Below are 23,190 nucleotides of genomic sequence, written 5' to 3' on the forward strand. Positions count from 1 at the left end.
GCTCTGGGAACAATGAGTAATATATTCAAAAGGTCTTGTGATAGTGAGAGAATATGCTGACAGATTTTTTTTTAGAAGTCACAGATTTATTTTCAAATAAAGGGACTACTCAGACCAATTCGTAGACAGAACTGGGTGTATGTTTTTTGATAATCTTCAGGAAAATTCCCATTGCTGGATACGGTATCTGCCGATTTGTGTGTAAAACCAAAAAAAGAAGCATTGAGTTTAACTAGCTCAAGTAAAGCCAAAAGTGCTGCAATGACCATGTAACACTAGTGATGAAAATAATGTAGGGAACTAGATTCTTTTAAGGAATAAATTCATATTGTACTGACTTCTAAGATATACTTTATTAATATTTAAACTAAGGTGGAATAATTTTCACTAGGGGATGAATAGCCTTAAGGTAGGAATGATACTATTTTCATATCAATTTATTTTCAATTTATCAACATCTCAAGCTGGACAGCTGGGTGTCACAATGTTCTACTCCACTGAGAGAGAAAAACATTTAGTAAAGTACCATAGTATTAAGATGATATAAATGGCTATATGTGGCAATTCAGTTAACTGCTTTGTGTGGTTGGGTTTTATTTCAGATCTTTTAGACGCCACATTCAGTTGAGTCAACCACTATGCTCACAATCACTTCCCAAAAACATCAGAATCACTTTACAAATGTGATCTTGGTTTTGGAGTAGGAGGACAGAAAATAAATGGTCACAGAATCTCCACACGTCGTTTATTTTTTAGTGAAGGCAGCTATGCTGTAGTGAAGGAAGCTTTAAATTTGGATTTGAAGTTACATTAGAGTCATGATCTGCTGCCAGCCGTGTGTTTGGTAGGGTCACCTAATCTCCACCCTTCCCCTGCTCTGAAGGGGATCCAAGCACTTGTTCCCCAGCTGTTCAGCGTATTGGCTGCTGAGAGTTCACAGCTAGGATCTCCCTTTGGACTTATCTTTGGTCAAAGAGATCTCCTTCACCTAAGGCTCCTCTCCTTTCCCAAGGGTAGGCTACATCCAACAACTGATCCAGGCCAGGGTACATTTCTGAAGCGCCATCCCGACTCAGAGCTCCCCATGAGATCCATTAAAGCTGTAGTGCAACTATTGTGTCGTTGTTCAGCTTCTCTCTCTGCCCCGTGCTGTTCCCATCATCCCCTTCAGAGGGGATGATCTAGAAAGTGCTCCTCAATAACCTACCCTCAGGTCGGGATCTCAAAGTCCATTTCCCAGGGAACCTGACCTAAGACCCCAATAAAAATAAATGAAGACCAATTAAATGAGAATAAGCAAAGGCTAGTTATTTCAAACTTGCAAGGAAGTCAGCCACCTTCACTTGTGTCTTAACAGAGACTCGAGAAAGATAGAGGAGTGGGAAAGCTTTACAGTGAAAAAAGAGGAAGGCTTCAGGTATGTGGCTATTGGCATGAGGAAGATGTAGCTGGGCTAACTAGAAGCACGGCATCCTACATAATGGTTAGGGGTGCATATTTGGCTGTTTCCGGTTGGTCCTAAGCTGTTGGTTATTAATCACATCTCTGTTTACACATGTAAAAATAGTGGAAAATAATACCTGCCTCATGAGGTAGTTGAATTAAAGGACTTGATGCTTAACAGGTTGTAGGGTGTTGTTTTTATTATTACTGTAGACAATATTTTTACATATGTGAGATTACCGAATTAAGAACTTTGGGTCTGACCTAATAGGGAAGAAATGAATTTGAATATACTTCCTGAGGTACTATTTCTTGAAATGAAAGTGACTGAACCACAAGTTTTGACTCCTTTCTTTCTCACGTTCCACTTGAGGTCTAATAGGAAATCTTTTGGTTCTATCTTAAAACACACGCAGAATTGAAGCACTCCCACTACCTCCCTGATACCAACTGCCTTGAGTATCACCATTATTGCAAAAATTTTCCAATTGTCTCTCTGATTCTTCCTAATTCCACCCTTGCTCAGCAGTCAGAGTGATACCGTTTTAATGTACGTCAAATCAAATCACCCCTCTGCTTCAAAATCCTTCAATGGCCTCCCATTTCTTTTAGAGTAAAACCAAAATCTTTACAATGACCTTCAACGACCTGTACTTGGCCCTTTCTTGGCTCTCACATGACCCTGTTCTACTTGCCCCCTTGATCATACCACTCCAGTTTCACTGTCCATCCGGCTATCGCTGGAGCACATGGGCCACACTCTCACCTCAAGGGCTCTGCCCTGGCTGGTCCCCTTGCCTGTCAGTCTCTTTGAGACTGAGAATATTCACATGGCTCACTTCCACATTGCCTTCAAATCTTAGCTCCAATGTCATCTTCTTGGCTATCATAAAAAAGGCAGATAGTAATAAGGATTGGTGAGGGCGTGGAGAAATTGAAAACCTGATATAATGCTAATGGCGATGTAAAATTAAATAGCCTCTTAGAAAAAAGGCTCCTCAAAAAGTGAATGTACAGTTACACTATGACTCAGTAATTTCACTCCTGGTGTATAGCCAAAAGAAATAAAAACATAAGTCCATACACAGACTTGTACATGAATGCTCCTAGCAGCATTTCATAACAGCTAAAAACTAGAAACAATCCAAATATCCATCAACTAATGAGTGAACAAAATATGATATGTCCATACAATGGGAGTATTTATTCAACTGCAAAAAAAGAATGAAGTACTGAATCATGCCTCAACATGGATTACCCTTGAAAACATTATGCTAAGTGATGGAAGCCAGATGCAAAGGCTACATATTATATGATTCCATTTACATGAAATGTTCAGAATGGGCAAATTCATAGAGACAAGATAGATTTATGGATGGGGGTGGGTGGGGAGGGAGTGACTAATAATGAGAACAGCATTTCTTTCTAGAGTGATTAAATACTCTGGAATTCAATAGTGGTGATGGTTGTACAACCTTGTGAATATACTAAAGATTACTGAATTTGTATATTATAAACTAGTGAATTTTATGATATGTGAATTGTATCTCAATTTTTAAAAATATCATCTTCATGAGACTTATATGGTCATCATGTTTCATATTGTACTCTTCATCCCCTCTCCATCCTTCTCAATTGCTCTTCTCTGCTCTATTTATTTTACTGTGACTTTTAACATATATATATATATATATATATATATACACACACACACACACACACATATATACACATATATGTATATATACATACGTGTGTGTATATATAGATAGATAGATAGATAGATAGATAATTTATTCATTTATTAGGTCTATTGTTCACCTGTCTCTTCCTGTTGAAATTTAAGCTCCATAAGAGCAGAGACTAGACTAGGACTATAGAGACACTACATTATCTATATACATAATACAAGAAAATACATCCATTTGAAAGGGGGGATGCTAGCATCACAATTACTAAGAAAGATTATTTTGCTCTGAAAGCTAAAAGGCTGAAGAGGAATGAGTTATATCAAGGGTGAAGGAGTCAAAGTCGAAAAAGGTCAGGTAATCACGAAGGAGAAAAATCTGTGAGGTCTGCACCTGAATAAAAGTTTAGAGGAAAAAGAGAAAAACATGCTCCACATATGGCAAATGAGTTTCCCAGTTATAATGACTAAATTCATTCACATAGACTATGGAATCACCTAGGCTAGAGAGAGCAAATTGGTAGGAACAAATGTGATAAGGGGTCCAGGACTTATTGGATCCCAAGGAAGCAAAAAAAAAATTCACTAGCAGGGGGCACCTAGGTGGCTCAGTCAGTTGAGAAGCTGACTCTTGATTTCAGTTCAGGTCGTGATCTTACGGTTTGTGAGTTCAAGCCCCATGTTGGGCTCTGTACTAACAGCATGAAGCCTGTTTTGGATTCTCTCTCTCTGTGTCCTCCCCTGCTCATTCTCTCTTGCTCTCTCTCTAAAAATAAATAAATAACATTAAAAAAAATACTTTCACTTAAAAAAAAATTCACTGGCAGGTGGAATTGAGCTGAAGGTTACACTGCTCACTTTGGATTAGAAGTAGATAAGATGGTATCTTCAAATTAGGGGTTCCCATGCCTGTGGCCAAGCAGAACTGGGTAAAGATAGAGATTATCACAGGACATTTTGTTTGCAATGAGGGATGATGCGTATGAGGGTGAGAGAGGATAGCCCCTTTGTCATTAAAGGGCCTGTTAGTCACCTCAGAGGTTATTTTCAATTTTGGCATAACTTCATGAAGTCTGAAACCATCTTAATTTTTAATTATTTTTAATTTCAGTTTTTGAATCTCTTTTTCTATGGGTATTTGAGGAGGCTCATTAATATTCAATATCATAGAATAGTTACTGACCAAGTGACATATCATTTCTGTTTGACTGCGTAGGCCGATGGCTTTTTCTCTCTTTCTCCTCAATTTAAAATTAACTGATTTTGCTGCTATGCTCTCCAAGTGATACAGCCTAACAAGTAAAGCTAAGTTCAGAAGAATGTAGCAATATTTTTTCCAGCTGCCATTCCTCACTTCCCCTTCTTACTGTAGAGATACAGTACCCTTGTCCTGTAGGACTCTGGATCAGATCCTGATTGGCCTAAGCCAATCATAGTGGCCCTGATCCCTTTGTTAATGATTGGTTTAGAAGTAAGCATGTGATTAAATTCTGACCAATGATACTTGAAGGTATAACTACTGGGGGAGGGGAAGTTTCTGCGCTGTTTCCTTTATCCTAAAAGGAGACAGTAGAAAGAAAAATCTCTTATTTACTTTTGGAAATCACTGTGTGCAGATTTGATGCTTGAAATTCCTTAGGTCATTTTGTAGCCATGAGGGGAATGTACAATCTAGTTTGGGCTTGAAACCATTATTAGGGCAAAGCTGATAGATACAAGAGATAAAAATAGCCTGGATGCTCAATGGCATCAGTGAACCACTAACAACCTAATCTACAGTCCTATTGTATATGTCTTCCTACAGTTCCAGACTCTTAGATTTAGATCTGAGGAGAGGAACTGAGGAGGTGGAGGCAGAGGTGAATGAGATAATTACTTTTCAAAGTCCAGTTTGATTTAAATATATATATACATACATGTATATGTATATATGATGGGGGGTTTTTATTTTCTCCAGTAAGAGGATCCAGACAAATTTTAATTTATGGTTAGCTGCTATCTTGGAATTAAATGATAGCAAAGAAAAGTGTTTTTTTTTTTTTTTTTTTTAATTTTTTTTTTTTTAACATTTATTTATTTTTGAGACAGAGAGAGACAGAGCATGAACGGGGGAGGGGCAGAGAGAGAGGGAGACACAGAATCGGAAACAGGCTCCAGGCTCTGAGCCATCAGCCCAGAGCCCGACGCGGGGCTCGAACTCACGGACCGCGAGATCGTGACCTGGCTGAAGTCGGACGCTTAACCGACTGCGCCACCCAGGCGCCCCAAGAAAAGTTTTAATAAGTGTATCATCAAGTACATAATTAAATGCATTTGAGTGATATTTGGGTGAGGTAGAAGATGAGCCTACTCATGTTTGAATTCAGTTCTTTTGGTGTTTTATCAAATTCCTGTGTTGTTTATGTGGTTATTTTCCTTTCCTGAATAAGAACAAGCAGTAATGTCTGTTGTGACATTGGCGTTTACCAAATGAAGAGTACTTGGCTAATAAGCAGTCTCAGACATGGCCAAATGTCCTCCTGTACTTGTACTTGATGAGATCCAGGCCTTTTCAAAATGATACCACATGTGATATTCTGTCTGCACTACACAGCTAATGTCCTTATGTGTGGATGTAGGAATAATTTGTTTCTTGTTTTCTTCTTTTTCTTCTTTGAAATTTGGTCAGTGAAGCATTAGGGAGAAAAAGAAAAATCTTTCAGAGCAGATCAAGTGACTAAAATGCCCTGGGTTTTGGAATTTTTAGTGGCACAAATTCCTTCCAAAAGTGAATGGTGTTTTCTCTGCATTTGGCAAAGTGAATTCTTACCTCTCAGATCAAGGTAATCTCTCCAAGGAAGAATATGGCTGATTTGAGGGGAGAAAAGTCCTGGAGCTCCTGAGACCTTCACAGCCTCTCACACTCAAACTGTCTTGTGCCTCTGTGAAAAGTGTTGAGGAAAAGAGAGTAATGAGTGCTTTTTTAAAAAATTTAAACCCACGTTAATTAACATATAGTATAATAATGATTTCAAAAATAGAACTTAGTGATTCATCACTAAACACCCAGTGATCATCCCAAGTGCCCGCCTTAATGCCCATCACCCATTTAGTTCATCCCCCAACCCAACACCCCTCCAGCAACCCTCAGTTTGTTCTCTGTATTTAAGACTCTCTTATGGTTTGTCTCCCTCCCTGTTTTATATTATTTTTTCCTTCCCTTTACCTATGTTCATCTGTTTTGTTTCTTAAATTCCATGAGTGGAATTAAATTTCTTAAATTCCATACGAGTGAAATCGTATGATATTTGTCTTTCTCTGACTGACATATTTCGCTTGGCATAATACACTGTAGTTCCATCCATGTTGTTGCAAATGACAAGATTTCATTCTTTCTTTTTGATTGCCAAGTAATATTCCATTATATATATATATATATATATATATATATATATATATATATATACACACACATATATATATACCGCATCTTCTTTATCCATTCATCAGTCGATGAACATTTGGGCTCTTTCCATAATTTGGCTATTGTTGATAGTGCTGCTATAAACATTTGGGTGCATGTACCCCTTTGAATCAGCATTTTTGTATCCTTTGGATAAATACCTAGTAGTGTAATTGCTGGGTCATAGGGTAGTTCTATTTTTAATTTTTTTGAGGAACCTCCATACTGTTTTCCAAAGTGGCTGCACCAGTTTGCATTCCTATCAACAGAGCAAAAGTGTTCCCCTTTCTCAGCATCCTTGCCAACATCTGTTGCCTGTGTTGTTAATTTAGCCATTCTGATAGGTGTGAAATGGTATCTCATTGTGGTTTTGATTTGTATTTCCTGATGATGAGTGATGCTGTGCATGTTTTCATGTGTCTGTTAGCTATCTGGATGTCTTTGGAAAAGTGTCTATTCATGTCTTCTGCCCATTTCTTCACTTGATTATTTGATTTTTGGGTGTTGAGTTTGATAAGTTCTTTATAGATTTTGGATACTAAATCTTGATCTGAAATGTCATTTGCAAATATCTTCTCCTATTCCTTTGAGTTTTTCTGATTGTTTCCTTCACTGTGCAGAAGCTTTTTATATTGATGAAGTAATGAGTGCTTTTTGACTGCAAGACTACGAACACATCAACATAACTTCCTTCAGTGGCTTTGCAGATAAGGCTACAATCAACTTTAGGGCAGATTATCTTCAGCAAAATTCTATTCTCTAGCACAAGAAGAACACAAATGTAAATAATAAATGTAACAATGATTGTTATTAACTAATAATTTAATAATACACATACAATAATAAAAATAATTATATTGTTTATCAAGTGATTACTGTGTTTCATGCATCATGTTAAATCTTTCATATGCATTTTATTATTTGATCCTCACAGTTCATTGATAAGCCAGGTATTGTTGTTATGCCCATTCTTATGCATGAGGTAATCGAGGCACAGAGAGTAGAAGTCACTTGTCCATAGTCCCACTGTGAATGGTAGAGTCAAGATTTGAATCTAAATCTGTCTGGATGCAGTAGCCTTTTCATGTGACACATAGCCTCCCCAAACCGGGTTGTAAATTCTGTGACAGCAGAAACAATGCCATGTTAAGCCCTGTGTATTTAGCATCTAGAACATTACTTAGAAGACAGCAAGTGTTGGGATGCCTGAGTGGCTCAGTTGGTTAAGCGTCCAATTCTTGGTTTCAGCTCAGGTCATGACCTTATGGTTCGTGAGTTCAAGCACCTCATTGGGCTCCATGTTGACAGCATGGAACCTGCCTGGGATTCTCTCTCTCCCTCTCTCTGCCCTGCCTCTACTCTCTCTGTCTCTCAAAATAAACTTTAAAAAATTTTTAAAAGAATATAGCAACTGTTTGATAAATATTTATCAATGAATCAATGAACTAACGTGTTAAGTGTCAAGTTCAGCCTCCACAGTGCAGTTGCTTTCAGATGCCACCTGCCACATTGCCCTTCTCTGGCATCATCTCTGCCACTCATCACTACTCCCAGAAGTCACATTGATGCAAAGGTCATTGACATAGGATTAGAATGGCCAGTGGCCCACTTTTCACCCAGATTGAGCTACAACCTTTTCTGCTTCCTCTTTATCTACTCTCCAAACTGAATCCCCCTCTGGAAGTCAAAGTAAGTCTAAATCCCATTACTTATTCTAGTACTCAGAGGTACACTAGAGATTAAGGGTGCCCCCTCAACCTTCCCCAATTTCTGGGCATGAAGCCCACACGGCCTGTCCCAATCTAGACACTTGTGTTTCCTTTAGCTTCTGGATAGTGACCTTACCACATGCTCAAAACCCAGATTTGGTCCCATGACTTGTTTTTCCTTTCGAAGAGCTTTTGCTACATGTGACTAATGAGTGAGCACAGCAAATGGTCACATTATCTTGTTTAAAAATAGAGGCTTAACAGTTGGAATGCTTTTGTCTATAACAGAATACCTAAGTAATATTGACTTAAAGAATAAGGACATGAGGTGCCTGGGTGGCTCAGTCGGTGAAGCATCTGACTCTTGATTTCTGCTCAGGTCATGAGCTCACAGTTCATGAGTTTGAGCCCCCTGCCAGGCTCTGTGCTGGCAGCATGGAGCCTGCTTGGGATTCTCCCTCTCTCTCCCTCTCTCTCTTTCTCTGCCCCTCCCCTGCCTGGGCTCTCCCCTTGCCTCTCAAAATAAACAAATAAACATTAAAAAAAAAAAAAGAATAAGGACATTTATTACATCACACGACAAAATGTCTGTAGCCAGGTTGGTTCCAGGGTCAGTTAATTAAGCACCTCAATGATGCCAGTGCTCTGAACCACCTTATCTTCCATTCTCTTGGCTTTCCCTTCATGTCCCAACATGGACCTTCACTGTGAAGAAGCTTGATAAGCCAGGTATTGTTGTTATACCCATTCTTATGCATGAGGTACATAGAGGGTAAGTGGCTTGTCCATAGTCCTGCTGTGAATAGTAGAGTCAAGGTTTGAATCTAGATCTGTCTGGATGCAGTAGCCTTTTTATGTGACACACAGCCTCCCAAAACTGGGTTGTAAATTCTATGACAGCAGGAACAATGCCATGTTAAGCCCTGTGTATTTAACATCTAGAACATTACTTAGGAGATAGCAAGTGGCTACTGCTGCACCAATGTCTTCGTGTGATACAACATGCAACAAAAGAAAAGAACAGGGACAAATCTTTCCTAGAAGCTCCCAGCAGACTTCTTGGGAACCATTGGGTATGGTAGATTATAGGTTACCCAAACCAATTACTGGCCCTGATCTGCCACCCTTCCCACTCCCCTGTACTGTGAGTTTAAGCACAATGAACCCTTCTCCTGTCCAGCTGTCATGACATAATAGAAAGAAATCAGGTATATACAAAAGGTTAACGGTTATCTCTGGGGGGTGAGACTTTTTAGAAAATGTTATACAATGTACATGTACTACTTTAAAAAATACTTTATTTCAAAATAATTTCAAACTTATAGAATATTTGTAAGAAAAAAATGAGGAACTTCCATATATCCTTTGCCCAGATTCATCAATATTTAACATTTTGCCACATTTTTTTACTAACTATTCTATTTTTGTTGGAACCATTTGAAAATCTGCATATATCATTCCCTTTACTTCATAATATTTGAATGTATATATCCTAAGAACAAGGATATTCTTTCACAGACCAATAGTATAGTTATAAAATTTAAGGAGTTTAACATTGATACATTCCTTTAATCAACTACCCATGTTTTAATTTTGTCAATTGTCCCGATACTGTCCTTTATAGAAATTTTTTCCTATACAAGATCTAGTCCAAGATCATGTATTATTTGTCTTTTTTTTTTAATTGAAGCATAATTGACATCTGGCATTATTAGTTTCAGGTGTACAACAAAATGATTCAATATTGGTATATACTGTGAAATGATCATCACGATAAGCCTAGTTAATACACATAGTTACAGAATTCTTATTCTTATGATGAGAACTTTTAAGATCTACTCTCTTAACTTTCAAATATGCAATACAGTGTTATTAACTATAGGCACCATGCTATCCATTATATCCCCATGACCTATTTTATAACTGGAAGTTTGTACCTTTTGACTACTTCTTCTCATTTTGCCCACCCCCATCCCGCCTCTGGCAACCACCAATCTGTTCTTTGTTTTTATGAGCTTCTTGGGTTTTGTTGTTGTTGTTTGTTTTTTGTCTTAAGATTCCACATATAAGTGAAATCATAAGGTATTTGCCTTTCTCTGTCTTATTTTTACTTAGCATAATGCCTTCAAGTTCCATCCATGATGTCACAAATGGCAAGATTTTATTCTTTTTTATGGCTGAATAATATTCCATTGTATATATACCACTTTTTTTTTTTTAATCCATTCATCGAGTTTGGACACTTAGGTTGTTTCCCGTATCTTGGGTATTGTAAATAACACTGTAGTGAACATGGAGGTGCAGATATTTTTTTGAATTAATGTTTTTATTTTCTTCGGATAAATACCCAGAAATGGAATTACTGAATCATATGGTAATTCTATATTTGATTTTTTGAGGAAGCTCCATACTGTCTTCCATAGTGGCTACAATTTACATTCCCACCAGAGATGCACAAAGGTTCTCTTTTCTCCACATCACAGCCAGCATTTGTTCCCTCTTGTTTTTTCATAACAGCCATTCTACCTGGTGTGAGGTACAATCTCATCATGGTTTTGATATGCATTTCCCCAAATTTAGTGATGTTGAGCATCTTTTCATGTACCTGTTGGCAGCCTAGATGTCATCATGGGAAAAATATCTATTCAGATTCTCTGCCCATTTTTTAGTCAGATTTGTTTTATGCTATTGAATTGTATGAGTTTTTTAAATATATATTTTAGATATTAACCTCAAATATTATTTCCCATTCGATAGGTTGTTTTTTTCATTGTGTTGATGGTCTCCTTTGCTATGCATAAGCGTTTTAGTTTGATGCAGTCCCATTTTCTTATTTTTGCTTGTGTTGCCTTTGTTTTGGTGTCAAATCCCCCAAAATCTTTGCCAAGACCAGTGTCAAGGAGGGTACTGCCTTTCTTCTAGGAGTTTTATGGTTTTAAGTCTTACATGCAAGTCTTTAATCCATTTTGAGTTGATTTTTGTGTATAGGGTCAGATAGTGGTCCAGTTTCATTATTTTGTATATGGCTGTTCAGTTTTCCCAACAGCATTTATTGAAGAGACTGTCCTTTCCCCCATTGTATGTTCCCGGTTCTATTGTCATAAGTTAATTAGCCATATATGTGTGGGTTATTTGTCTTTTTAATTTGCTTTCAACGTTTCCTTCTCTTTCCATGCCACTGACATTTTTGTTGTTGTTGTTTTTTAAGAGTAGGCCAATCATTTTATACAATGTCCTCAATTTGGGTTTGTTTGATGTTTCCTCATGATTAGATTCAGATTATGCATCCTGAGCCAGAATATCACCTAAATGGTGTTGTGTCCTGCTCAGGGCATCATATCTGGAAGCATACAAAGTCCATCTGCCCCTTATTAGTAATGTTAACTTTGATCACCTGGTTACATCTGGTTTCCCCACTGATGCATGATATTTCTAATCATAAAGGAAAATGTCTTCTTAAAAACTAATACATTATAAATGATCACATTACAACAACTGGGAACTGAATTTAAATGAAAAACTCTATGCTATGCTCTCTTGATCATGCAAGGAAAAACTTGCTACACCCCATCAATAATACTGAATTTGAGAGACAGGAATGGGACTTTAAAGCATCACGTTTCAGAAAAGAAGGTTAGGGTCTGGAGAGGTGAAGTAACCTGCCCAACATTAGCATCAGAGCCAGGACTAGGACCACAGTACAGTCCCTGATCTGCCACCCTCCCACCCCGCTGTAGCTGTGAGCCAAAGCACAGCAAATGCTTTCCGTGTCCAGCTGTCACCAAGAACTCTTTTCTTTAAAAGAAGAAAGCTGGTGCTCCCCCTCACCCACCTCCTTGCCATTCCATATTATGATACTCCCAAGTCCTTAGTCCAGACTCCAGATCTGCTCATATGAAAACACTATCCATGTCCAAACTGGAAATGGGTTTCCTGTTTTATCATTTAAATGAGTTACCTTACTCCCCAGTTATCTCCACAAACTCACTTCTCACTGCTCATGCTCACAGCTTGGAGCCAGCAAAAGAATGAGATAAAGCAGCTACACAATGGTATGTTGGATGTATTCCACAGAGGTGCCTTTGTGTAACTTGTGAGGGGAAGAGTAGTGATCTTTTTTTTTCTGGCTAGAAACAGTCAACTGTGCTATTTTGAAATCTACCAAAGGCAGACAGTCCAACAACCTATAATTGTAGAGAGGGGCCATCTTTCCTGGCAGCCGTGTCTGTGTGTGTAGGTTGTGAAAGGCAGTACTGGCCCAGAAGTAGACCCAGTGCCAGGAGAGCTGAGGTTTCAACCCTGTGCTATCATTTTACTAATAAATTTCCTGTATTGCCATCTTATTTCATGATAGCAAGTACTGACCTTTCTGTGCCTCTGCTTCTCCTATTGGTGATAAGAAGAGACAGACACTCGCACATACTTACATGGGTATTTGTGAAGGCAGATAGAGAATAATGAATGGAACAAATCTTAGAGGCTCTTCCACTAACTGGTTGTTATGGGACTGTTAGGAACTGAATTGTTTCCCTACCTCCTGCCCCTCACCCCCATTCATATGTCAAAGACCTAATGCCTACTACCTCAGAATGTGACTATATTTGGAGATAGGCTCTTTAAAGAGGTAATTAAGTTAAAATGAGGTCAATAGGGTAGGCCATAATTCTGAAGACCATGTGAAGACAAAGAACGAGGGCAGCCATCTACTAGCCAAGGAGAGAGGCTTCAGAGGTAACCAAGCCTGCTGACACTTTGGTTGGACTTCCAGCCTCCAGAATTGTGAGAAAATCAATTTCTGTTGCCTAAGGCACCCAGTCTATGGTATTTCATTTCATCACTTTAGCAAATCAGTGCGGGTATCTTGGGAAATATACTCCTTCTAGAAAGGATAAACTATGTAATCTGTGGGACCCAGTGTAAAGGGGCCTCTTAAAAAATTAAGAATTTCAAGATGGTGACAGTAGAGAATTAAACCAAGTATGAAGCCCCTCTAAGTGTGGGCCCTGGGTGACTCCACACATCTTCCACCCATGAAGTCAGTTCTGCTTCTAGACTTCAGTTTCCTTATCTGGAATGTGATGATAATAACTGCACCTACTTTAGGTTTGTTGAGAAGATTAAATCAGATTTTAGGACTACGTTCTCAGAAAACCTGAAAGGGTAACCAAGAAAGGTGTTCAAAGTTTAGCATTAAATGTCTTGCTGAGGTTGAGTCACAGGATCACAAGAAAAAATAGCTTGGTTTTTTTCTCTGTGGTCAGTGAGACATTAGTCGGTGGGAGGGGAGAGTGTGCATGGTGGGGGGGGCAGGGACATTTCAGAGCTGAGAGATTCTGTTGGAGTGAACAGTGCAGATTATTTGGTAATTTGCTTATTTTATAGTCTTAGGGCCCCTGGTGCAGGGCATATGATTTCTTTCTCCTCACTCCCTCCTGCTCCACTGGAAGTGGTATTTGGACCCTGGAGCTTCTGAGTTGCTGTCTGACTTTCTGACAAAGGTGTTATTATTTCCACACATATGACTCTCTTATTCTATAAATAAATAAAGCTTTAGAAGGCAACTGAACACAACTCTGATGTCTAAAATAGGACAGGACAAATAAAGCTGATCCTTATAAGATTAATCCTCATTAGGAGGGAAAGTCAGGGGATTCTGAGTGGCATTTTGGAAGGGGTGATTATTTTCTTTGACATATTTATTCCCTTGTAAGAGCATTTAGAAGCCAGTGTGTTGAACGAATTAGAATAAAACGCCCAGCACTAACAACTTTTCAAACAATTATAGCATAAAGAAATAATTTTTAGTCAACACATAAAGTTCTAAATCTTCTGCTGGTATCTCAGCAGATTTCAATTTTTTGCAACTCCACCTCTACAAAGGCAGGTTTGAATCTAGGCTCCAACTCTTTCCTTTCTTAACATGATGACGGAAGCACTGATTCACAATATCCACTGATGGCCCTTTTGAAAGCAAAGCTCGGAGGCTTGCTAATGAGCCCTATGAGAAAGCATCACTGGGGCGCCCAGGTGGCTCAGTAGGTTGAACATCCGGTCATGATCTCGCAGTTTGTGGGTTTGAGCCCTGCATCGGACTCTGTGCTGACAGCTTGGAGTCTGGAGCCTGCTTCAGATTCTGTCTCTCTCTCTCTCTCTCTGCCCCTCCCCTACTCGCCCTCTGTCACTGTCTCTCTCAAAAATAAACATTAAAAAAAAAAAAAAAGCATCACCTGTCCTCGTATCTGTGGTCACTCTCACAAATAAAAGCAAAATAGGGTCGATTGAGAAAAGTTTGTTTTTTAATGAACAAAAAGAGAGTAGTAGCATATGCCCTGATTTTTTTTTTTCATTATAATTAGAATAAATCTAAACTCCTCCAATATCTTAAGTGATCTGGCTGCTTTGTGAGAGGTGGTAGAAAGATAAAACAATATTCAAGCTTCTTTTCTTTTGGTCTTTGTTCATTGCCCCTATAATCATAGCCTCTTCGTTCTAGTTGCTTAGGGAAGGAATGAGGTAGAACAGGGTCATGTAATTAATATAATTATATTTAATTAATATGTAATGATAATTGCATGTTGAAAACTAACACATTCTAAAATTCCCACAGAGCGTGGAAAAATATACCACCAAGACAGACTGAGCCTGACTCAAAGTGAAGTCGCAAAGAAACATGATTAAGAGACAAACTCCATCTTGATCACCAGACCACATCTTCGGGAATTCCACCTCATTTCGGAATCAAAACACTTCACTTCGTGCCATTTCTTTCAGGGAAGGTAAAATGGTTTCACATTTATGATCTCATTTGAAAACACAGTATTAGATTATTTCAAATGTGCATACTATCTCAGGTGATGGAGATTCAGAACGAGACTATCTGGGGAATGAAGGAAATGCAAGAAACCACTGAACCATCAAGCCTCATAAGAACTGGAGCCTGGTTAAATATCCAACAGTAACTCTGTACCTGTCGCTCTTGTTAACTCAGCTTTTCTCTGAGCACACACTCTAGTCCTAAATTGGGTTCAATCATGCTAGCATGTGACTTCGGGCAAGTCAAGCTTTTGGTGGCATAGTTTCCTCATCTCTGAAATGGAAACAGACCTCGCCAGGTTGAAGTTAATATATTTCAAGCATTTAAAATAGTACCAGAGACACAGAAATTGGTGTTTCCTATGATCATTATCATTTTTTAAAAATTTACATCCAAGTTAGCATATAGTGCAACAATGATTTCAGGAGTAGATTCCTTCATGCCCCTTACCCATTTAGCCCACCCCCCCCCACAACCCCTCCAGTAACCCTCTGTTTGTTCTCTATATTGAAGAGTCCTTTATGTTTTGCCCCCCTTCCTGTTTTTATATTATTTTTGCTTCCCTTCCCTTGTGTTCATCTGTTCTGTGTCTTAAAGTCCTCATATGAGTGAAGTCATATGATTTCTGTCTTTCTCTGACTAATTTTACTTAGCATAATACCCTCCAGTTCCATCCATGTAGTTGCAAATGGCAAGATTTCATTCTTTTTGATTGCCAAGTAATACTCCATTGTATTTCTATGCCACATCTTCTTTATCCATTCATCCCTTGATAGACATTTGGGCTCTTTTCATACTTTAGCTATTGTCAATAGTGCTGTTATAAACATTAGGGTGAATGTGTCCCTTCGAAACAACATACCTGTAATCCCTTGGATAAATACCTAGTAGTGCAGTTGCTGGGTCGTAGGGTAGTTCTACTTTTAATTTTTTGAGGAACCTCCATACTGTTTTCCAGAGTGGCTGCACCAGTTTGCATTCCCAATTATCATTTTTTATTATCATTGTTATATTTTCTATTACTTCTACAGCTATTTCCCCCTACTCTTACAGTGTCTACTATCTCATGGTTCTGATTGCTGCCTTTTCTGTGTGTGACTTTCAGCATCTACATCTTTTTGCTTTGAGTTGCTGACTTTCTTCTGATCTCACTTTCTATACTTCATGCTTCTACTTACTTATGCTTCTGCTTATTGCCTTTTTTCGATGTGCCTCTCTGCTTCTTTTTGCTTTTTCTATTCTCTGTTTTTTTCCTTTAATTTTTTTTAATGTTTATTTATTTTTGACACAGAGAGAGAGAGACAGAGCATTGAGCAGGGAGGGGCAGAGAAAGAGGGAGACACAGAATCTGAAGCAGGCTCCAGGCTCTGAGCTGTCAGCACAGAGCCTGATGCAGGGCTTGAACTCACAGACTGTGAGATCATGACCTGAGCTGAAGTCGGACACTCAGCTGACTGAGCCACCCAGGCGCCCCTATTCTCTGTTTTTTTTTTATGTGCCTCACATTCAATGTCTTTTTTTAAATGTTTATTTATTTTGAGAGAGAGAGAGAAAGAGAGAGAGAGCGGGCACAAGAGGGGCAGGGGCAGAGAGAGAGGGAGAGAGAGAATCCCAAGCGGGCTCCATGCTGTCAGCGCAGAGCCCAACGCAGGGCTCTATCTCATGAAGCACAAGATCATGACCTGAGCTGAAATCAAGAGTCAGATGCTTAACCGACTGAGCCACCCAGGCACACACATTCAATGTCTGGAGACAGAATCTGATGGGGCCACTTAGTGACTAGTTAGTAGGGAACTCTGATGAGTTCCCATGCTTGTGTCTGCTCTAGGCTATTGGCAAGTTTACACTTGGCTGTCTTTGATTCAGGTGGGAATCCGTGGTCCAATCAGCACTGTTCAAGGGTTTCAGGAGGTTGACTGAGAATTGTGTGTGTGTAAAGAACTACTGTGGAAATGTGTCAGAAGGAAGCTGTGGGGGTGGCAGCATCCAGGGGTTTGTGGCTCCATTTCAGTGCTCTTTCTTTAGCATTATTGTCATTCCATTTATAGATGGGATTTATAGATGTCATTCCATTTATAGATGATGAGGTCATTTACGTCTTATGTCAAGTGTCAAAAATGTCAAGTGATCCTACGTGCTTTATTTAATTTTACCAAAGAAGAGGTGCTATTTCTTACACTTCTTTTTATTCGGGAATGGGTGATGATCTTTTTCAGAAACAGCATCTTGCAATGTAGAAGGTAGTTCTATGGCTATTACACTATAATTAATTGAGAAGTCAAGCAATATAGGGTCACATGGAAATTATATATGGAGAGATAAGAGAAACAAGGTTCAAAGCACTTAAAAGACATATACTAAAGTGATGGTTGAGACACTTTCTCCTTGTTCCCTTAATACCCTGGCTAGTTTAACAAACCACAGTACTAATTATCTTGTAATTCACAGGCTACCCAGTCAGCTTCCTTCAAGTGAAAAGGCCTTTCTGGAGATAGAAACTGGAGGAGACAGAGAGAGCAGGAGAGAAACTCATTTTTATAGGATTTGGGAGATAAGATGCTCTAACCTAAAGATTTGCTAATCAGCAACTTGTTTCAACTTGCCACGTCCCTTTAATGAGAGCATTTATTTAAACCAGCTGACCCATCCTCATTTTACATCTATTTTGACTAAAACTCATTCCTCTTAATCCTCTTAGAGGTTTCTGGATTGAAATCTAACATGCCATTTAAAATGTAAATTCTCCTGAAGTAGAAGAATTCTAGTTAAAGATTAGGAGAGACAAAATAAGGCAACAGTAAATTAATGATTGTCCAGGTAAAAAGGTGAATGGGGTAGAAATTAATGGATTAGTCTGAGGGCTGGGAATCCTGCATGGCGCTCATCCAGAGAAGAGAGTACACTACAATGTCAAACTGGGTAAATTGTGATTAGTAGTGAGCCATGATATATTCTTTAAAAAATGAGCCTCACTAAATATTGTGGGAGGTGATTATCAAAGGGGGGGAGTTACTGGTTATGTATAATGCTCTGCTGTTAAGTGAAAATGTTCCCGGGACCTCTGCAAAGGTTTGTGCACGGTGCATGTTGGTAGGAAGGAATGGCAAGGACTTGTCACCCCTGGAAAGGCCTGGCAGCCCCGGGGAGGGTCTGGCCTGCTTGCGAAGAATGCTATGCTGACCATCTGCATGGAATGGAAAATAAGAATTGCTGCTGTGTACTGAAAGGGCTGACTTGCTATCTTGCTGGCCTCTCGCAGAGTGTAGGAACCAGACATGCTTTTTAGGAAATTCAATTAAGTACGTTTGTAAATGGGATTAACTGTTTAAGGGAATTTAATTTGTTTAGTTTAACCATTAATTGAATATTAATCAAAGATCATGAAAAGCAATAGTCTCTATTTTTAATTAAGATTGTTTTCCATTTAAATATAGAATAATAAAACGGGTAATTGAATGTAACTGCGCTTTTGGAGTTGTCTGGCAGGTAACCAGAGAATAACGTGTGTGTTCTGGGTTGCAAGGAAAGAGTGATTAAAATCAGACCCTGCTTGAAGCGAGATACTGGTCCTGTTTCTAACCTGTCTCCATGGGCAGGAAGGGAATAGGGAGGAGGGTTGGATTCATAAACGATGATATGGTGATAGCTGAATAGTGGCTTAGTGTCCACCTAAAGGATATTAAAACGGTGTCTGGGTTATCACCAATGCCATGCTTAGAATCAGACAGAATACGCCACAATTTCCTTTAGAAGGAATTCTAAATCTAAGCGTGTTTCATTTGAATTTGGGTCCATGATTTATACCATGTGTCCTACTCACTCTGTGGTTAGCAGTGGGATTGGGACAAGAACAGTCTGAGGCACCCACATCTTTTAAGACAACGCTAGCAGAGTTCTTTCTGAACTTCTAAAGACCTAGCTCAGGAGGTTAGGAGTTTTGAGCAAAAGTCAGCATTCATTCATTTGTTCATTCAGTGACTTTCTATTGAATATCTATAGGATGAAGCATGACTTTATATTCCCTAACGAACATAAAGATAAAACAAACTGGCATCCGGCCCTCAGGAATTTACAGTCAGTGAGGGACATAAGCCATGTATAAAAATAACAGTACAATTGTTTTGTGGCATAAGAAAGAGGAAAATATGTTTACGGTGTCTTATTATGTGTCAGGCAATGTCCTCTGTCACCTTGCACATGACATCTCATCAAATCCTCACACTAACGCTGTGCAGTAGCATTTACTAGAAAGGGACAAAAACCATCCTTAACTGAGAAAGAAATATTTTTCGGGAATATGGGTGCAAAGCCATTCAGTTTGCACGGCGAATATGAATATGAAGAAGAGTGGATGATTGAGCGCAGAAAGGTAAGTTGGAGGCCAGGATGTAACGGCCTTTGGATGCCCAAAGACAGTTTGGGCTTTGTACCCTGGTAAAGGGAGACATTCAAGTGTTTTGAAAGGAGTCAAGAATGATTAGGACCGTGCTTTAGAGAAGCAGCAGCTGGAAGCCCGTACAGACCAGAACAGGCACATGACGTGCCCTGGATGAGTCAGGTGAACTCCTGGTCTCTGCATCCAAACAAAGTGGGGGATGTGTCCTTGTGCCTGCACGGGCTTGCGGAAGGGGGAACAAAGATTCCACCCGTTCCCTGTTATTCTGGAGGGCAGAACTGAAAAAGGGTAGATTGTGGACAAGCAATGCTTTAGATGTATAAAGAAAATAGGGCTTGCAGTCAGAGACCTTGCTTTTAGTCCCAGTTCTGGGTATTTGGGAACAATTCATTCATATAACCTTACTGAGCCTTTGATTCCTTATGCAAAAGGGGGCTAATAACATGCACCTTAATGAGCAGTTATGAGAGTTAAATGAGACACAGGACCAAGGTCTTTGGAGGGGAAAGTCAAAAAAGGAGGATCTGCTTGCTAGAAGAAAGATCTTGAGTGGGCCTCTCTCCTAGTTTGTATGCTCCTCATTGCCAGGTGCCAGGTAAATCCAAGCAGGGCCTTTCAAGGCTACTTGTGAGGAATGCTGTAGAAGGGGTTCTTCCAGCCAATTGGTGCATTAAATGACCTTTACAGTCCATTTCAAGTTCTATTTTTGTTACTCCCTGCAGGTTTCTCCCACTTTCAAAGTATTCCTCTCCCTACCCGTACCCCATAGTGTTAGCATCTGGCACAATTTATAGGTATTAAAGGTAAGGCTAACCATAGGAATAACTAGGCAGGAAATAGATATCTAGACCTGCAGAGCTCATTAGTGTTGAAACCACAGGAGTTGTAGATGGACTTTTCCATGAAGCCAGCTAGAATCCAGGATAATGGGTAAAGTCTGGGTATCTGTTCCTCACGCATCCTATTTCACTTCTGCTCCATTGCTGTTATCCTTTGGGGCTTCTCCAAGATACCCAGAGGCCAGTGCTATACATATGTCCTTTTTTTTTTTTTTTTTTTTTTTTTTGGTAAATGAAGCATTATGGTGAAGCCTAAATGTAGATAGAACAGAGAGAGGAGGGGTGCAGGGAGAAGGAGGCTGAACTTGCCCATTGGTTCCTTCCTCACCCACTCTGGTTTGAACACTACTGTTTGAACCCTTGGTTTGAACACTACTGTTCCAGCCTGGGCCTGTTTTCAGCTTTCCTCTTGACTGTTTTGTTTTCTGGACTCTGATGGCAGCTGTTATCACTCCAGCTGCAGAGGGGATGGGAGGCGACTTCCTGTTATTCCATCCAGCCATCCCTATGGGGGTGGGACATTCCCTCCCCCATCTGCTGCTGGTTGTAGCATGTGAGCCAGGATGCAGCCATCCTAGGACTGGGGCTGGAAGAATGACTGGTAGCCACCCAGCCACTGTTGGAAAGCATTTGGGGAACAAAGCAGGCAACAGGCACCACCGACAAGTGTGTCCCTGACTGAGGGGGCAGGGATAGTTATGATTTCCGGCTGTGAGATTATTGGTGGTTTGGGTGCATTAAGGAATGGACGGGGGTTAGGAGCGATATGATGATCCATTTTTCTGTAGTCCCATATTTTTGAGTCTTTGAATAACGTGTAAGGAATACAAAGAGGATTAAGCATGGAGCTTGCTTAATCCTGTGGGAAGATAAGGAAATACATAAAACTGGACGTAATTACCCATATGTTTATATCTCTGTACAATCTCAATAACCCTTACAATAACCTTTGATGTATCATCAGCCCCATTGTATAAAGGTGTCGTTACCAAGGTTTCTGATGGATGCTTCAGTGCCTTGCCCAGTTACACAGTAAGTAAGTGCCAGAACTGCGCAACGGACCCCCAGCCCTTTTTCCATTCACTGTAGCACACAGTGAGGACTAGGACTTTAGTTAGGCTTTGAGGAAAGGGCAAGAGTTAACACAAAGAAGAGCTGGTATTCCAGGTAGGCCAGAAGGTAAGAATCAAGCAGCGATCTGTGAGTAGACCAGCTGGAATATAGCAGAGGGTTTCCCAGGAGTGAAATGGGAGATAAGGTGGGAAAGGTAAATAGAGGCCAGGTTAGGGAGAGTTTTGAATGGCTAGCTAAGAATTGTAGGGAAAGGGGGTCTGATTTAGAGGAGAAGATGTTAATGGCAAAAGCAAACAGTGTTTTAGAAAACTCATTTGGTGGTGATGGATGCATAGAAAGACTTAGAGCTGGGGAAAAATGAAGTCAGAAATACGCTATGAGGTTGGAATACTATAGGTCTGACAAACAGCACAATGGTATAATGGAAAGTGGATCTGTGACAGAAGTCTGGGTCTGTGGATTTTTTCAGCATTATAGTGTCTGAATGAGTGTCTGTTGTGGGCAATCACTACTATAAAGGGAGAAAATGGTTTGGGAGTCAAATGGTTCTTGGTTTCAAGCCCAGTTCCGGATGTTCTGGAGTAATTTACTTCTATATAATCTTGCTGAGCCTTTGATTCCTTATGTTAGGGTGGGGCTAATGACACTTTGCAGATTGGTTGTGAAGATTAAATGAGGCACGGTGTTTGACTCTGTGCATCTATCTACAATTTTTGGCAGAATAATGAAATGTAGGAGATGTCATCAATCAAAAAGCAAACAGTACAAACCAACAGAAAGCCAATACTTAATTCATTGTACTTCCAGAAGATAATGGACACTATGCTATCTATATCTCATACAAATAGAGCCACAGTTCACCATTCAGTTCTGTCTTGGATCAGATATTAGGCAAACTGAAAGAACCATCTCCCGAGAATCATTCTGTTCTGTTAGCCAAGGGGATTATACAGCACGATATCCGTCAAGGGTAAATGTTAGTTAATTCTTAATTGATAGCTCAGCCACTGCAATTGGCTCCATTCAATAGTAATTATTCTCATGTGGCTTGTTGAACTCAATTGTGAGATTCCCCTCCTCCCCTCCCTTTTCAGTAGTGCATGAAAGCAACAGCCTTAAGGTACTTAAAAAGGTAAATAGTAATTTTTCTTACTTCAGAGATTCATTTTTTTGTGTGTGTCCGAAGCTCGTGTGGTGTGATTTTCACCGCTAAAAGCAAAAGCAGCAGCACATGGCTGATAACGCCACCGGATAACAATTCAGAGCTGGGTCGCGCGGTTTTCTCGTCCAAACCTTTCCGGAGCTTTTGAAGTTCTAAATTCCCCATCTAAGGGAACACCCAGCAGTCCCAAGATGAAAGGGAAGAACAGTGAGCTGCCGTTTTCCTTTATTTGCATGACTTAAAGCTAGCCATTTTCTGCTCCACGCGCTGCGGGACTCGTACTTGCCCGTGACACAGAGGCAATTGTTTTTCCTTAAAAAGGGGGCTGGGGTGGGTTAGTTTCGTTTCCGATCTGGGACGTAGTAAATACCCCAGGAGAAGTTTAAAACACGATCCGCAAGGTTCTAGCCCATACCATTTACCCCCTTTTCTTAGAGATAGCAGCAAAGGCAGCATTTTTTTTTTTTTTTTCCCACCACCACCCACTCCCAGCCGTGGTCTAGCTCAGCGAGGAATGTATAAAATTAGTTGACTCCTCTGAGTGACGGTCTCCGGGCCCAATGAGCGGGCGCCCGGGCGCGGCCGACCCCACCCCCTTGCGAACTCTCTTTGGCTAATTCCCGC

The 23,190-nt window shown here is 39.9% G+C and overlaps 1 long non-coding RNA gene across 1 annotated transcript; it reads right to left on the reverse strand.

The window, feature by feature from the left end:
• LOC123590857 lies at positions 1-23,176 on the reverse strand. The gene is made up of 3 exons (XR_006709007.1): positions 22,558-23,176; positions 5,940-6,051; positions 1-2,326 (listed from the first exon to the last, which is right to left on the reverse strand). It is a non-coding gene; the product is annotated as an uncharacterized LOC123590857 (long non-coding RNA).
• Between the last annotated feature and the right edge of the window lie 14 nt (positions 23,177-23,190).

Source organism: Leopardus geoffroyi, chromosome B4 (genome assembly GCF_018350155.1).
Source record: "Leopardus geoffroyi isolate Oge1 chromosome B4, O.geoffroyi_Oge1_pat1.0, whole genome shotgun sequence".
NCBI lineage: Eukaryota > Metazoa > Chordata > Mammalia > Carnivora > Felidae > Leopardus > Leopardus geoffroyi.